We start from the raw sequence: 16,917 nt of genomic DNA, 5'->3' as shown, positions 1-16,917 counted from the left end.
TGTGGTTAACTGTCTCTCATCCTTCGACTCAGTTTAAATGTCACATTTTCAAAGAGGCCATCGGTGAGCTCCCTGTCCCCCTTCGCCTACACCTGATCAACCCCTCGTATGAGGCCCCCATTATATTCTGTCATGGAGTATACTACTTTTTATTCATTGCATATATTTCTGTTTATATCTTTTTCTCAGTGATCATTTGATGTCTGTTTCCCCCATTAGTTTGTCAGGTCTGTGAGGGTATCCCTGATCCATGCCAACTTGCCCTCCATTAATTCAATTAATTTACCCGTCATCCACTATACACAGGAACTCAATGAGTATAGGTTGAATGAGTGAATGGCAATTTTTTAGTCATTTTTTTTTAGTCAATTTTTTTGACCCACTGTGCAAGACCAGGCTACTGCTATTTGGCCAAGGTCCCTGGCAGCCTCTTCCGGAGAGGCTTGTGCAGAACTCACCAGGAAGGTGCAACATACTTTTGCATTATCAGCAGATTCTCAAAGGCAGAAGGTTGGTGTCCCCACAGTCTGCAGCCAGGTACAAATATCTTATATAAATACACAAAGAAATAAAAATCATTTGGATCTCAAATGGTCCACAAACTTCAAATAAGTAGTAAGCTCTATCAGCAATTTAAGATAAAAGCAACAACGTAATATTTGTCACCTGTCAAGCAAGCCAGGTATTTCCAAGAGTCCTCATTGCTGGGGAGAATACAGGGAAATAGGCACATTCAAACAGTGGTGACTGTAATGAAGGTTAATATAATGTAGCTGGCAGTATCAAGAGACCTAAAGTGCAATAAAGATTGGTGTATGATAGTCATTAAATGTTTATAATATCTATATATACGTATATATCTATGTAACATTCCCATATTGGGAAACTATGCAAGGCATCACCTTTTGGTAAAGACAGATTAAGTAATTTGAAAAAATTCTCCCACTGAAGGTAACTTTAAAAGCTGATTAAAATATACAAATCATCATCCAAAAGTCATGAGAAAGCACAAGATAGAAAGTAATGGCCGATATCTGGGAGAAGATTGAACTAAAAGAGGTAAGATCAACACCTAGGACCAGTTTTGTCCTGATACCATTTGAATTTGAAGGCTGCAATATTTAAAGGAAATTTTACAGCCTTTAAATTCATGTATTACAAAAGATGAAAGGCCAAAAAGTAATAAGCTAAGCATTTAGCTCAAGAAATTAGAAAACAAACAGAAACCTAAAGAGAATAAAAGGGAGGAAGCAATAAAGATAAGAGCAAAAATTAATGAAATAGAAGATTTGAGGACATTAAAACCAAATGTTTTTTTCTTTAAAAAGACTAACAAACTTGCTAAACCTCTAATGAAATGGATCAAAAACATGGAAGAGTAACAAAGAACAGAAACAAAAATAGTAACAGGAATAAAAAGGAGGTACACTATAGATCCTGTAGTCATTAAACAGATAATACAAGATTATTTGGAAAAACTCCACACCAAAACTTGTGAAAGTGTAAATGAAAGGGGGGGGGGCGGGATACTAGAGGAAAACAACTTACCAAAATTGACATAAGAAGAAATAGAATATTTGAATGTTCCCATAACTATTTTGAAAAACTGAGTTTGTAATGAAAAAAAAAATCCTTCCCACAAAGAAAACTCAGGCCCAGATGACTTAACTGGCTAGTTCTGCCAAACACTTAAGGAAGAAATGACTCCAGTCTTACATCAGCTGTTCCAAAAAATAGGAAAGAGAGGTTTCAGTATTATCCAATTCATTTTGAGGTTGTCATAATCTTGTTACCAAACCCTAATAAAGACCATACAAGACAAAATTTTCAGACCAATCTTACATGAATGTAAATATCCTAAACAAATTATTAACAAACTGAATTCAGCATTATGTTAAAAGAATGTAGGGCCAGCCCGGTGGCTCAGGCGGTTAGAGCTTCATGCTCCTAACTCCGAAGGCTGCCGGTTCGATTCCCACATGGACCAGTGGGCTCTCAACCATAAGGTTGCCAGTTCAATTCCTCGAATCCCGCAAGGGATGGTGGGCTGCGCCCCCTGCAACTAAGACTGAAAGGACAACAACTTGAAGCTGAACTAAGATTGAAAGGACAACAACTTGACTTGGAAAAAGAAAGTCCTGGAAGTACACACTGTTCCCCAATAAAGTCCTGTTCTCCTTCCCCAATAAAATCTTAAAAAAAAATAAAATAATAACAAATGTATTTAAAAAAAAGAAAAGAATGTAGCATTCCCAAATTGGTTTTATTCTAGGAGTATAATGTTAGTTTAGCAATAGAAAATCCCGATCAATCTAATTTGCCACCTTTACAGATTTAAAGAACAGTCCTCTCAGATGTGGAATGCTCTTCCGCCATTATAAATCATGCTTACCAAGAGTTTTCATTACAAGAGAAATAACATTGACCTAATATTAAGAAGGCCAATCGTCAAGGATACAAAATGACACATCTGATCTAATCTCAGCTATGTAAAATCAAAACAAACAAACCAAAAAAATAGAAGAAAAGTTGGAAGGAAAATGCCAAAACATTCATAGTAGTTATCTCTAGCTGGCAAGTTTCTGGGTAATTCATTTTCCATACCCTTTATACTTTACTTGTACTTTCCAGCATGTCTAAAATGAGCACGCGTGACTTTCTAAGAAGAAAAAGCAAGCAAGTAATAAGGGAAGTTCACACAGGTAAAGAGGACACGATGAGAACATCGCTTAGTAATCCTTGCAACTCTTGAAACTCCAAACCATTCATAGCACCACAGCATGGAGCAGGCTGCACCAAAGGAAGAAGTAGAACAACAACACCCTTTTGTGACTTGCGTATCTGATTTTTTTTTTTTACCTGATGTAAATGGGTAATCCCGCCATCCCTGTCATTTTTTTTTTATTCTTTAAAGAGTCTCGTCTTTCAAACACACTAGGGGAACTAATTCACATAATATGAACTCCATAGTGGATTCTGTTTCAGAATGTTGTCTCTTTATATGACTAAGATAACATGTTGTTTATTAGCATCTTTGGTAACTATTTTGGACATGTAACTCACGTAAAAGAATTTTTCAGATAACAGCATGTGGATATGGTGGATATGGTAAAAACTTCTCTTCTCTCCTCTCCCCTGCTTCCCCTCCCAGACACAACAATTGTCCCAGTTTCTTCAGTATCTTTCCAGGGATCACATATGCCTATGACAGAATATGCTGTATATGTATGTGAATATACCCACACACTTACATACACACACACACACACACACACACACACACACACACACAAAATCGGCCCTCTGTATCCCAGGGGTGTAGCATCTGCAGATTCAACCAACTGTGGATTGAAAACATTCAGGAAAAAAATGTTACGTTGTTGCTGTCATTTTTACTATGTAGTTAGGCCTATGATAGTTGCACCTGTGCTGAACATGTACAGACTTTTTCTTGTCATTATTCCCTAAACAACATAGTATGAGAACTATTAACATAGCACTGACATTGTATTAGGCATGTGCAAAGGTTAGATGCAAATACTATGCCGCTTACGTCAGGAGCTTGTGCATCCGTTCTTTTGGTCCTGGGATACCATGTGGGTACCGAGAGATGACTGTACAGTATACACACACATTTGTATTGCCTCCCTTTTTAAAAACAAGTGACAGCAAGTGGTCAAGATGACGTCCAACTTTCTTATAACTAGAAAAGAAGCTGTGAGGCTTGATGGATAAAGTTTTGAAATCTGGGCTCTGGTTCTCGCTGCACTTGTAAGCCTAATCATAGTCTTCATAACTCGTGAGATATGTGAACCTCAGCCTCTCCATCTTAAAGGATTTGGAAGAAATTCCAGTTCTTGAGCTCTGAGTCAAAATTACTCGGTGGGTGAAAGTCTTTCTACAAGCATTTATAAAGGGTGGAAAGCAGTCAGTGGTTTGGAATCAGTGGAATATTATGACTAGTCTTTGTAAAACGGAAGTAAATTATAAAAAGTTCTTTCTATAGAAAATGTTTAAAAAATTTTTTTTAGTTTTAAATAGAAATTCCAATCAAGAACCAAGTATTGTTCTCCCGCAGCTACCTATTAAAGAAGTTGGACTGAAACAAAGAAAAAGATTTTATAAATAGAATTTTTTTTTAACTTCTGTTGGTATGGTTGATCAAGACAGGCTTAAAGCCATTTTAGTAGTGAACTAAATTATGAGTATCTGTTGTGCAGTGTTTAAGAGAATATGCCCTCAAGCCAGACTGCCTCACTTCACATCCTGGCCCTGCCCCTCCTGGCTATGTGACCTTGGACAATTTACTTAACTTCTCTGGGGTAGTTATCTGCCCTCATAAGGTTGATAGGAGGATTCAGTGAGTTTTATAATTTTATAATCATAAAGCTCTTAGAATGGTGCCTGGCACATAATAAGCACTTAATAAATGTTAACTGTGATTAATAAAGAATGAAAGAGCCATATCCTGTGGTTGACAGAGCAGATGGGCCACAGTTGTGGAGGTCTGGAATCACAAAACTGTCACGGCCCTCTGGGACCTGTGATGGGGGCGGGCGTGAGGCAGGATGGAGGAGAAAGAATGGGCGCGAGTGGCAAGTCTGGAAGTCTGTGTCACAGGAGCAGAGAACTTAGAAGCAGGGTCCTTTCCAGCAAATGTGTTTTGCTGTCCCAGAAGATGTGTACCTTTTAAGGAAAACCATTTGATTGAGAAGACTGCCAGAAAGGTGAATATACCCTTTCAGTTTTTCTTCTGAGAAAGGATTGGGCATAACTTTTTATATCAACGACATCAAAAGATGTTTTTTTAAATTATTTGTTCAGGCGTTCTATTGTAAGGCATTGTGCTAGGCATTTTGAAAATGTTCTCTCTTGTAATTTTCACAACCACCCTGCAAGATAATTATTCTGATTATAGAGAGAGGTGTGACTTGCCCACAGTTAGCTAGCCAATAAATGATAGAACCAGAATCTAAGTCAGCTGTCTGAGTCCAAAGCCACCCTGAGATTGTTGATACAACGACCTAACTTTTCAGTCTTAAGAATGGTGATGACAATTGTCTTCATATACTGGTATGAGAAAGAAGCTTGCAAATGAAGCTGAAAGGACAAGAGTTTCTGTCTAGGGACTGAGAACTAACATTTGTGCTTGAATCTTGGCCTAAATAAGAAAACGATAAGCCAACAAAATCCTTGAGCTTTCTAGTTTGGCTGCTTGTCTGATAATCTACTACATCCTTCAGCCAACTGTCTGCTAGAAGCTGGAATCAGAGCAGAGGAAGCATGAGTACATTATAGAGAAGATGTAACATTAGAAGATTTGGCCATTCTCGTCCAAGCGTCTGTGTGAATCCTGGCACCAAACTGAGCCTCAATTTCCTTTTCTGCCAAATGTTGCCAGCGACCTTTTCTCTTATCCACTGATTACATGTGCGTAGCCCATCCAGGTCCTTAGAAGAAAGATGCAGCATGAACCAATGCTTTCCACAGCTTTAAGAGAGAAACTTAGGGATTTCCCATAGTCAGGGCTAAAATAAGCCTGAAATTACACTGTCTTTATGGAGTACCAACAAAATGTCAGATACTCTTTCTTTACTGTTTCATCACTCACCAGCCTTCTGTCCATCAGTAGTTCAGCATAGAGCTTAAAAGCCCAGTCTTTAGAATCAGGTAGACTTTGGGTGAACCACTAGTAGCATCTAATATCGGACAAATCATGTCACCTCTCCAAGCCTTAGTTTCCAGTATAAATGGAGATGGTTGAATCTATTTTACAAGTTTGTGGGGTTTTTTTGAGGTTTAAATGAGATACAAATGCTCTTATTATAACAACCTTTTAGGCCAGTGTGGTCATCCTCTTTATTTTATAGAAGAAACTGAGGCTTTTTTGCTCATGATCACATGAATAATAATTGGGGGTCTAGAAAACCCTGTCTTCTGTCCATTAAGTCTAGTGAAACAACTGAATCTAATTATTTCCTAAATAGAAGTTGCTATAGCAAGAGGCTTCAGTTCTTTAAATCAGCTCAGCCTCCTTTGATCTTTGCTTTTCAAGGAGACCTTCCATTATTTCAGTACCTTACTGAATTTCTTAATTTCCTTAATTTAAGACTTCACTGAGGAAAGACCTCAACTCGAGGTGGGCAGTCACCTAGGTAAGTGGACTGTGGCAGGGGGAGTATCTGTGGTTCTGTCTATTGGAGCCCTCTTTCGCCTTCTTTAGTTTCTCCTTGGAGACCCAGAGGAAGATGCATCTCCTCCTAGAAGCCTCCCCAGGTCATCTGGCTGCTACTCCCAGGGCTCAGATAGCGTCCCTGTCTTTCCCCTCAGATCAGTGGTTCTGCTGGGTGGATTGTCCCATTCCCAAACTGGACCATCGCCCCACCGCCACCACTACCACCACCCAGGGCAGGAACCAAGTCTGAGTTCCTTCTGCATCCCGTTGCCTGTGGCCAGGTAGGGTTCATTCCTCTGGGTGGAGTGAGCCTCCTGAGTCCCTGGCATGACCAGGCTTCTCACTAGGGCTCCAAGGAGCAAGCAGGATAGCTTTTAAAGAGAAACTGGAATTTGGGAGAGCATCTTTATGCAGACGGGCTTCATGGTGGGTGCTGGTGGTACTTGGGCTTTCCCACCAGCACCATTACTGCTAAATGAAACAGGAGGCTGGGGAGGAAAAGCAACTGTGAATGGCTGTTTGCTTTGTCCTGGTGTGTTTCCAGCTCCTTTTCTCCCGTTTGCAGTGAGCAGATCCCTTCCTCCCATGTGTGCTCTGTGCCAGCCCTGGAGACTCCCTGGTGGTTCCATTTGGCTTCCGAAGGCTTTGCTTTTTTCAGTTACAAATTACTAATCTCCAATTTCTGTCATGTGACTTAAATACCAGAGCTTTAAGCCTCTTTTATTATACCACCACAGCAGTCTTCAAAATGCAAAAGAAAATGTGATCATGCAAATAAACTCTGTTTACAAATGGAAATGACTTGTGGTGATGGGGTTCTCATTTTAGGTTGAGTTACTACTGAAAGCCCAACAATAGGAGACTGGCTTTGGGGGGGTGAAAGTGTTCACTGTCAAGAATTTTCTATATGGGTGAGGGTTTTTTCAAGTAGGTATTGGATAATAGCTCCCTGCTTACTGTATGCTAACAGAATGGAAATGAAACAGAAATATTATCCTGTGTGTAAGAATACCTATGTCTCCGCCTCCTGCCGTCTGGTAGATGTGGGCTGGTTGGCAGTGTTGTAGGGGGAAAGGCTAGCTCTTTGGAGCCATTGTGCCCTCAGGCACCTCCTCTGCGAGCTTCACTTCCCCATCTGTAAAATGTGACTGTGATCCCTCCCCTTTAGGGCTGTTATAAGGATTAAATGAACTTGTGAACATTAAAAGAACACAGGAAAGCACTGCACTATGCACAGCGCAGGTGTCGGCCGTTCCTAGTGTCTGTCTGTCTGTCTGTGTGCCTGAGACACACGGCGAGCTCCCGTGCCCAGACGCCACAGCTGGGCAGCTCGTGCGCGCTGGCCTTTTCCCTCTCTGTTCTCCTGTTTTCCTTCCGACTTCTTAGACTTCACACAGACCCCTTTGGGCAATGGCCAGCACCAAGGGTAGGTGATACCCAGGCAAAAACCAGTGCTGACCTGGACGAGAAGCAAACTTGTGCCCTGTCCGCACCTACTTCTTCAGTAATGAGTGTCTGAATTGCACTATGTGGGCGGAGAAATTCCACATGAATTGCATTTTTCACTCTCCCCCTTTTTTGAAAGTTCCCCCCTTTTCATTTTATCATTAGGTCGTAATTAGTATTCAAGGGAAATTGGTCTTAATATATTAAAATTGGTTAAGTGCATTTAGACCTGTACCACAGCCAATGTCTTATTGGAAAATGTAATTGGGGACTCTGTGTGTGTAATTAATTGAATTACAATTAAGAACTTTCATTAAGCGATACACTGGTACAGTAGAGCAATAAGGAAACATGTTTGACGAACCACCAACCCCATATGGGCTCGAATTAAGAGCCCAGGGATTTGCATCCCTCTGGCCCCTCGGCCCGGAATCCGCCCTAACGGTCTGGTAATGCATCAGGAGACATTTCCACAGTGACTCTTCTGCTGGGAGGTGGGGTTCTTCCAGCACGAGTACCCTCATTCTCTGACTCTGGAGTCAGGGAGAGAGATGGCTCGGTGTTGATCAAATAATACATGTCTTAGATATTGTGCGTTATTATAAACAGATACTGTATTTTGACATGTAAATTGTCAAAAATGCCCAGGATCCTTGGAAGACCCCGTTACTTTTCCTGTGTTTTAAACAGTAGCAAAGACACATTGGAGGGAGAAGAAATGATGGGAATTCTGTCATCAACCTAACTTCCAAGCAAACCTGTGATGACCCCATGGTTAGGACCCTCAAGTGGTCATGTTTCATCCCCTAAAGGGGGGTTGGCTTCACTCTGGACCCTCACTTGTTCATTCATCCCCCAAACATTGATGGCACCCTCCTCTGCTGAGGTGGTGGAGAGGAAGGAGCCCCCACTTTATGGAGCCCATGGTTGTACAGAGAGCTACAAAAAGTATAAAAGAGTGTGCAGCAGAGGCTGGTGGTGGTGAGCGAAGGAGGACAGAACTGCCTAGAGGAAGAATCAAAAGGAGTTCGTCAAGTAATGAGTAAAGGAAGAATGTTCCAGGCCAGGGGACCGCTTGTCTGAAGAAAGCCTTAGGAAGGAGCTCGGCATATTTGGGAATGAAGGAATGAAAGAAGGGGGATGAAGGGAGCAAGGGAGACAGTGCTGAAAGAAGACAGAGACTGGGCATGGGCAGGCTCTAAGAATGCAGAGCCTGAAGGCCCCCTTGCGTGATCTGCTCTTTTTAGAAATTCCACAAACCTGAAACCATTTCTTTCTGATCACTTCATAAAACAAGATTACCCTGATTTATTAAGGGTCTGAAATCTCCCTGTGGAAAGGCTCTAACTCCGAGAGTTTAATCAATTAGGTACCGGCAGCAAGGATCTCTACCCTGGCTGTAGCATGGATGACTCAGTGAAGGGTTTATCCTACTGTGTGATCCTCATGGTTTTGAAGAGATTACTACAGAGGGACATCGATGTGCGCCTGTGTGTGCTAGAGTATATCACCTATTGATTATTTTTTAGAGACCAGCAAAAATGACTAGTAGCCAAAGGGAAGTGTTTAATAGAAGAGAAGCTTGGGGCTTACGAGGCTTTGGAGACTTTAAAGGCCTTGGGGGGTGGGAGGAATGTGATGGATACAGAAAGCTAAGGGCGAGTTTTTCTCCATGACTCACTTATACGTCCGCTTTGAGTCTTACAGGAGGAGTGGAAAAAGTTACATTTTATCCCTGATTCTTTGTTCTGGCAAGACCAGGCTCCATTGTATTCTTAAGATACTTTTTTGGCCCATGGATTCGTACATTCCCAACACATCTGGGGAACATCTTTACCCAAGAGTTACGTGGTAGTTAAGGGCACATTTTTGGAATTAGACCTAGGTTCAGTTCCTGGCTGCAGCTTATACCAGGTTTATGGCTGTGCTTGCAGGATGACATCATTTTTCTCACCAGTAAAAAAAAGAATAATATCCAACTTAAAAGGGCATTGAGAAAAATGAGATAGTGCATTTAAAGTACTAAGCATAAAAGTGAATAAAGCACTGAGCATAGTGTCTGGCATATAGAAACACTCAGTAAAAGTTAACTTCTGTTGTAGTTGTTGAGGCAGGGTCCCAGTTGGTAGGGTGTCTGCATAGAAAACTAAAAATGGTGCGTTAGGTTTGAGGTAAATACAAGGGCTGGCGTACAAACTTAGGAAGTATTATGGTTCACCTGTGTTGCAGCAAACTTCATTCGTGCCACCAGCAGCACTCATTGACCATGTGCTGTGTTCTCTGTAGGATAGAATGTTCTGCCCACAGAAGTGCTCGTTGTCCAGAAGGGGAGGATAGCTTATCATGTAAGAGACTTATAATATAAAAGCCTTCAGGGATGCAGCGTTTCAAGAGAGGGGGTCAGGGAAGATTCTAGACTAGACCTCAAAGTGTATAAATTATAAAGAATGGAAAGGACATTGTGGCCAGGAGAGCGAAGGCAATTTCGCCGAGGCAGGGATCGTTCTGTGTGGAGAGTAGCAACAAGCCTTCATGATAGAGCGGGACAGACGGTGGTTCATTTACTCTTCACTCAGTTATTCGCATAGCAGCATTTTAGTGTGCCAGGGCTTGAGATGGACATTGCCTCCGCCTCGGAAGAACTTCTCCCCCTCCGGCCCCACCATTTTATTTCCACTACTCCCCTTCATACATCCGCTCCAGCCAAATGAGAACACTTGCTGCGCGCTCTGTATGTGCCCAGACTTTGTGGGCTTCATGATTTTCCCATACTATTCCCCCTGGGATGGCCTGTCCCCCCTCCCAGCATCTGGAAATCCTGGCCTCCTCGCACGTTCTTGAAGCACTAGCACGACCCTGTGAACTTGGGAGGAACAGGCCATCTCATCGCCATGCTACAGAGAGAGTGTAAAGGTGAGGACGGGACAGTGACCACCGATCTTCTGGTCGAGTTCTAGAGCTGACAGAGATCTTTGGGGAGAAGGAAGATTGAAGTCACATTAACTTATAATTAGATTAGAGCTTTTAGACTTAGTCTGAGATTTAACCATGAAATGAAGTTTAAAGTCCCATGTAGTTTGTGAACAAGACATCAGCCAGTTCACATGCAGTGCATTCACCTGAGCTTGGATTTAATGACTAGTGCCTATTTGTCTGAAAGAAAGTCACGTATGTACGTGTAAGTGTCTCCCTCAGTTCCCAATGAGGGAACTTTTTAAACTACAAAACAATACTAGTTATAATTAGCCTTGATCTGATCGCCTGGCAGCAAGTCTATTACTCTGGGAATGTGTGTACAAGCTCTCTATCTGTGTGTGTTGTCAGGTGTGTAACAAACGCATAGCTGTACCTGCACTTTCACGTCTCACCACGAGTGTCCATGTAGACATCCAGGGACAATGAAAATATGACATAGGAACCAATAAAGACTGCGGTTCTCCAACATTTTGGTCTTAAGGCCTCTTTACACTCAAGAATTATTGAGGACCCCAAAGAGTGTTTGTTTATTGTATTATATCTATTAGAAATAAAAACTGAGAAATTTTTAAATGTTTATGAATTCATTAAAAAAGCAATAATAAATCTATTATATGTTAACAAATTTTTATGAAAAATAACTATTTTCTTTTAAAAATTTAATGAGAAGAGTGGTATCGTTTTGTTTTCTTTTCCTGAAGAGCATTTAGTTTTGTTCCATGGGAAAGATAAATTATTGACTGCTTACCTGAACCAGTGGGCACTGTTCTGTATTTTTGCAAATTTCTCTAATTTTGGCTTTATAAGAGACGCTTGATTTTTCATATCTGCTTCTGAGTTCAGTCTGTTTCAGTTGAAGTATATGGAGAAAATTTGGCCTGACACACATGTGTTGTTGGAAAAGGGAGAAGTATTTCAGTAGCCTTTTCAGATGATAGTGGTTATTAATTTTCATTTCTATATCAAAACTTAAGCGATAGTTTCTTAAAGGTTAGTTGCAATGTGGAATCAGAACCATGTCAATGAATTTGTTATTACTTTGTGCACTTGTGAGATGATAGGCGTGAAAAGGCCAAAGAATGTCTTACTGTTATTTTGAAAATAATATTGAGATTATGGGCCCCCAAGGGGTTCTTGGGGACCCCCGTACCCATCCAGTACGGCTTGCGCTGCACTTGAGAACCAGTGGGATAGAGTTTACAGTTATCCACATGGTCTCTCTCCTTGCTGCTATTTGTGGGAATGTGGGAGGTGGGAGGGAAGGAGGAGGACGCAGAAGGAACATGGGCGACAGAGCCCAGCAGATCTGTTCCCGCTGGGCCTCTGCCCAGCAGCGGAGTATGGGACAGGGTTGTGACCTGCTCTTGACCTATGGTGTCGGTTGAGACTTGAACCTGCGTCTCTGACTCTGTTCCAGGTCCTTGCCAATGTCTTTAAGCCCCAAGGCCACGCCTCAGCCCTTGGCCCTCTCTCAGCCCCTCCTCTTTCCTTGCTGCAAGCCCGAAGCTCTGCCCACCTCCTCCTCCACCTCATCTCTGCTTCCCTTCACCCCCTCCTGCCCTGGCCTGGTGTTGTCACTGCTTGTCTCCTCCTTCTGGTTCCTCACTCTAGGGAGTTAAGCTCCTGCCTCTGTCGGATTTCCTGCTTGTCCCTCAAACCTTTCCACGCTGTAAATGTACTACTCCCTGTCATTCTTCCAGGGCTTGTTGTCATCCATTTGAGCTGTGGTACTCAAGTCACTTTTAGGCCCCACCCCAAAACTTGATCTATCACAATACATCTTTGATTTATTGCAGCTCGAGTGTTGTGACACAATACATTATGGTAATCCATGGCACAGAGAGACATTAACACTCCCAACTTGGACAAAATACATTGTGAAGTCTTTGAAGGCACCATTACAATTTATCTTGTCATTCACAAGGAGACCCAGTTCAGCATTCATGTAGATGAACACAGTGTGGCTTTTGTTTCATTTAATTGCTTGTGACCTTTTTAATTGCTAATTTAACAAAATACCACAGGGTTGTATTTCAATTAAATTAACAGTTTGGGGAGTGTTTCTTGTTAATGTGTTTATTTTTAAGACATTCCGGTTTTTTCTACTTTGAGTAGATAAAAATGTCTTGCCTTGAACAGAGGTGGGTTTTTTAATGTGAAGTTGATAGTACAGCAATAATTTTAATATGCAGATGGTGCAGTGCCAAACATCTTTCATGTGTGGCTGGGTTTGCTCCTTTCTAGAAGGGTGTAAACATGCGAAGTCATAGAACTTTTCTGGTCCTAAAACACGTTTTTGGTGTAACGTTCTGCTTCAGATGTTTGTCTTTAGATAAAGCGTCTGTTGCATGCACTGTTTATTGGGCACTTCTCTCTGCCTTGTCCTGTTTGCTATCGCGAGCTTATAAGCTCCTAAAGATCAGGAACCCTGCATTATTCTCACCAGTGTTCCTCCAGAGTCTAGCACTCCGCTGGTGTGGGGAGAGTAGTCGCAGGCTGCGTGGCCCCTCCGAGCAGCGGCACTCCTTGAGAAATGGCTCAGGAACTCTGAGACCGAGACCAGAAGTTGTTCCCAGTTCAGCAGATAACCTGCTGTGGGGTTAGCAGCATGGATCGGAGGCACGTGCAGGGCTGTTTCTTCCCGCTCTGCTCCCCCAGGTGTTGTTACCCTGCTAATCATAAAAGCAAACATGCCTCTTGTCAGCTGGGGCAATGCGCAGAACTCACCCAAGTGTCAGGGAACTTAAATCCTCACGTGGGAGATGAATTTACACTGTCAGAGAGTAGAAGGTCAATGCAGGAAGTATTAGTGTGTTGAGCCAGCTCCAGCTATATAAGTCGTCAACAAAATTAATATAAGGAAATTGACAAGCCTTGCTGGTTATCCCATAGCTTTAAGACCTCTACTAAAATCCTATCATCTCATCTGCCCATTATTAACATTTCAGCAAAATATAAAGTTTTCATTAATCTCCCACAGCAAATTTAGGAGTGAAAACTGGCACTTGTTTGAGCTTTTAGGACTACATTAGCTGGTGTATTAAACAAAATATGTCATTCTTCAGTAGCTTCTGTAAGAAGCTAAATCAATTTCCAGCCATATTTATGCACCACTTTATCTAAAAGCATCTGAATTATCATTTACAGCTAAGATGCTTTATTAGCAGCTGGCATTGAAATTGCTCAGTAAAAAATTATATGTCACGTTATAGTAATTTTTAAATTGGTTTTAATCCAACATCATAAAATGTAAAACTCCTAAATGTGGTGTTTTGGGGGTTTGTTTGTTTTAGTTGTTTTTTGTGGGGGTTTTTTGGTAATTGGCATTTTAGCATAATTAGCATTTTAGCATAAGAGCTGTTACCTCTTTCCAAATCAAATACCTGCAATATTCAGAAAATATTAGTAAAGAAAGAAATAATTAGTAAAGAAAAATACTAGTAAATAAATAAGTATTAAATAAAAAAGAATACTAGTAAAGAAAGAAAATAATTAGTAAAGAAAACAGAAGTTCTTGAGCTGTGTTGTGTCTAAGGGCATTTTCTCAGAAAAAAATGGCTGTAAATTATTTTTAAAACATGAAAGGATTTTAATATTTCACCAAAATTCTCCAGTTTTCATGTATGTAAAAGTTTTTAAAATAGAAATGAACACATCTTGGCAATTCTGTTTCAGTACAATGTATATTGGAAAAAGTGAAGGATTATTTGAAACTCTAAATTGTGGCCAGCCTCTCGGTCTGAGATGTGGACATAACCTAAGAGACAGCGGTGATCATGCTGATGACATTTCTGTCCCAAATCACAGGTGTTCCAAAGAAAGGAAACAGGGTTACCCAGTGGCCCTTGCAGATGTTGAGAGTAACTCTGCTAGTTCTTGCAATGTGATGTGGGCTAAGCCACTCCCTCACCTTCCTGTGGACATGGCACTTGGTATTCATCCAATAAATTTTTTTTTTAATTGGGGAACAGTGTGTTTCTCCAGGGCCCATCAGCTCCATGTAGTTGTCCTTCAATCTAGTTGTGGAGGGCACAGCTCCAAGTCCAGTTGCCGTTTTCAATCTTAGTTGCAGGGGGCACAGCCCACCATCCGATGCAGGAATTGAACTGGCTACCTTGTTAAGAGCTTGCGCTCTAACCAGCTGAGCCATCCGGCCGCCCCCCCAGTAAACTTTTATTGATCACTTTTTCTCTTGAGCATGGTAGCACTAGCAGTGTCGGGGCTACAGGGTCTAAGTAAAGCAGTCACATGCCTGCCCTCTGGGGGTTTACAGTCTAATGACAGAGACAGATAGTTACAATCTGTTATAAGTATTCTGAGGAAAATGCCAGGTGTGATGACCAGAGCTGAACTAGACTTGGGGACCTGGGCGGAGAGGGCATGTGCAGATGCCGTAAGATGGGACTGTGTCAAGGCATTCAGTGAACACCCCATTACAGGTGAGCCTGCATCCTTATTGAGGGGAGAGCATTATTGTGGGTGCTAGAATGGTCCAAGCTAAGAGTAATTGTAGCGTTTGGAAAGAGGGTGCACAACTTCTCATAAATGAGTTCAATGTGACGGCGTCAGAAATCAGCTTTAACTTCCAAGCTTGCCCTGTAAGCAGTAACTGGGAAAGAAAAGCATGTAGTTGTCAGGCTACAAGTTATGTAACAATTATCCTGTTTTATACCCAAATCTATTAGGTTGGTACAAAAGTAGTTGCAGTTTTTGCAATCATTTTTAACCTTTTAAACCGCAATTACTTTTGCACCAACCTAATCGAATTTTCACTCTTCCAACTCTTATTCCAAGGAGTTATCTCCAGGTCTCCCTGTGGGACCATCTCTGGGTACCCAGCACAAGGCCTAGGGCACCCCACTCCGGTTGCTAGACAGGCTCTCCCTCCCTCTGGTGAATGGTACCAGCAGCTGCACCTTCAGAAGACCACAGTTCAGACTCTGAAGGGTGAGCGAGAGTTTAGCTTTGCTTAGTGTGACCTTGGGCATGTGACTGCCCCAAAAGCCTCAGATTCCCAAAGCATCATCAGATGAGGAATGACAGCCAGGTGACATCGTGAGTCTAAAATACATGTGTAAAGTGCTTAGCACTGTGCTGGATGTATAGTAAGCACTCATTCACACTAGCTTCTGTTTGTTCATCCATCTGTCTATTTATTCATGTAGCAGAATTTAGTGAGAGCATGCCAGTTACCTGTACTGCTTGCAGGAGTAGCTGCAGAGATGAGTAAGAAACAACGGACCCTCACAAAGCTTCCAAATTAAGACAGAGCGACCGTTCAACAGCTCTAGGCTGACTGGGATCCTCTCTGACGGTAGCATGAAAATAATCATGACTACTATTTATTAAGCCTGTTATGTGTTAGATTTTTAAAATATCCTATATTCTGGGATGGCCAAAACTGGGTGAAGAGAGCTAGTCACTTGCCCAAGATCATCGAGCAAGTTAGAGACAGAGCCAGGAATTGGCCCAGGTCTGCCTGGCTCCAGAGTCCAGTGTAAACCAGCTGCTGTGGAATTCAGCTGGAAGTGGAGTTTGAGCTAGCCTGGCTGGGGTTTGACAGGTCCAGTGTCAGGGAGGAAAGGGTGTTCTAGGCCAAGGGTACCCCCATGAGTGAAGGCCCAGAAGTAGAAAAACCTGCATCTGTGTGCAGTCCAAGGCATTTGGGAGGAACTGAGAAGATATGTGTGAGTAATGACTTTTGTTTCAGTGAAATTATGGACAGTCTTGATTGTTTGGCTGAAAAAAGTGCATCCTTCAGGAAGTTGTGGCAAGCCAAAGACGATTTTTGAATACCAGTCTTCTTATTTGTCACCAGTGTCACATATCGGAGTACTTAGCATTCACAGAGCTCTCACTAAACATTTGATGAGTGAATAAATGATCAAAGCATTAGAAAGATGAATCGAAAAGGCCTGTGGTGGCTGGATTGCAGAGGGAGCTTGGTGGCCAGTGGCCAGTGAGGAGACTTACAGCCATGTGAGCACAGGCAGGCTCGTGTCTGCACCAGTGGAGACTTGGGGCACAGGACAGGAAGCTGAGAAACTGGCAGTTTGAGAATCTTGGCAAGGACAGAGATTCTTCCGGGAGCATGGATTACTTTTATAATCAGGAAAATTAATATTAGAAAAAGAAACAGGAAGTGTGACCATGCATGCTATTGTGATTTTGACTTATTGTGGAGACTGAGAATTTCTGGAGAGCAGGAGTTTTCCTATCCTTCTGTATCCTTACTGCCTAGCCAAGGGCCTGCCATAGAATAGGCAGTGTTTGTTGAATTAATTGTTGAATGATTAATATGTTTCCATTCTCTGTTTACT

General features: G+C 41.9%; 1 protein-coding gene across 11 annotated transcripts in view; it reads left to right on the top strand.

Moving 5' to 3' along the window:
* Nucleotides 1-16,917, top strand: part of MAPKAP1 (MAPK associated protein 1) — a 217,820-nt gene that overhangs the window by 159,421 nt on the left and 41,482 nt on the right. The window lies entirely within an intron of this gene.

Source organism: Rhinolophus hipposideros (assembly GCF_964194185.1).
Source record: "Rhinolophus hipposideros genome assembly, chromosome: 11".
NCBI classification, from domain to species: domain Eukaryota; kingdom Metazoa; phylum Chordata; class Mammalia; order Chiroptera; family Rhinolophidae; genus Rhinolophus; species Rhinolophus hipposideros.
Note: the sequence above shows the minus strand (reverse complement) of the source record. Positions and strands in the feature narration are given on the sequence as shown.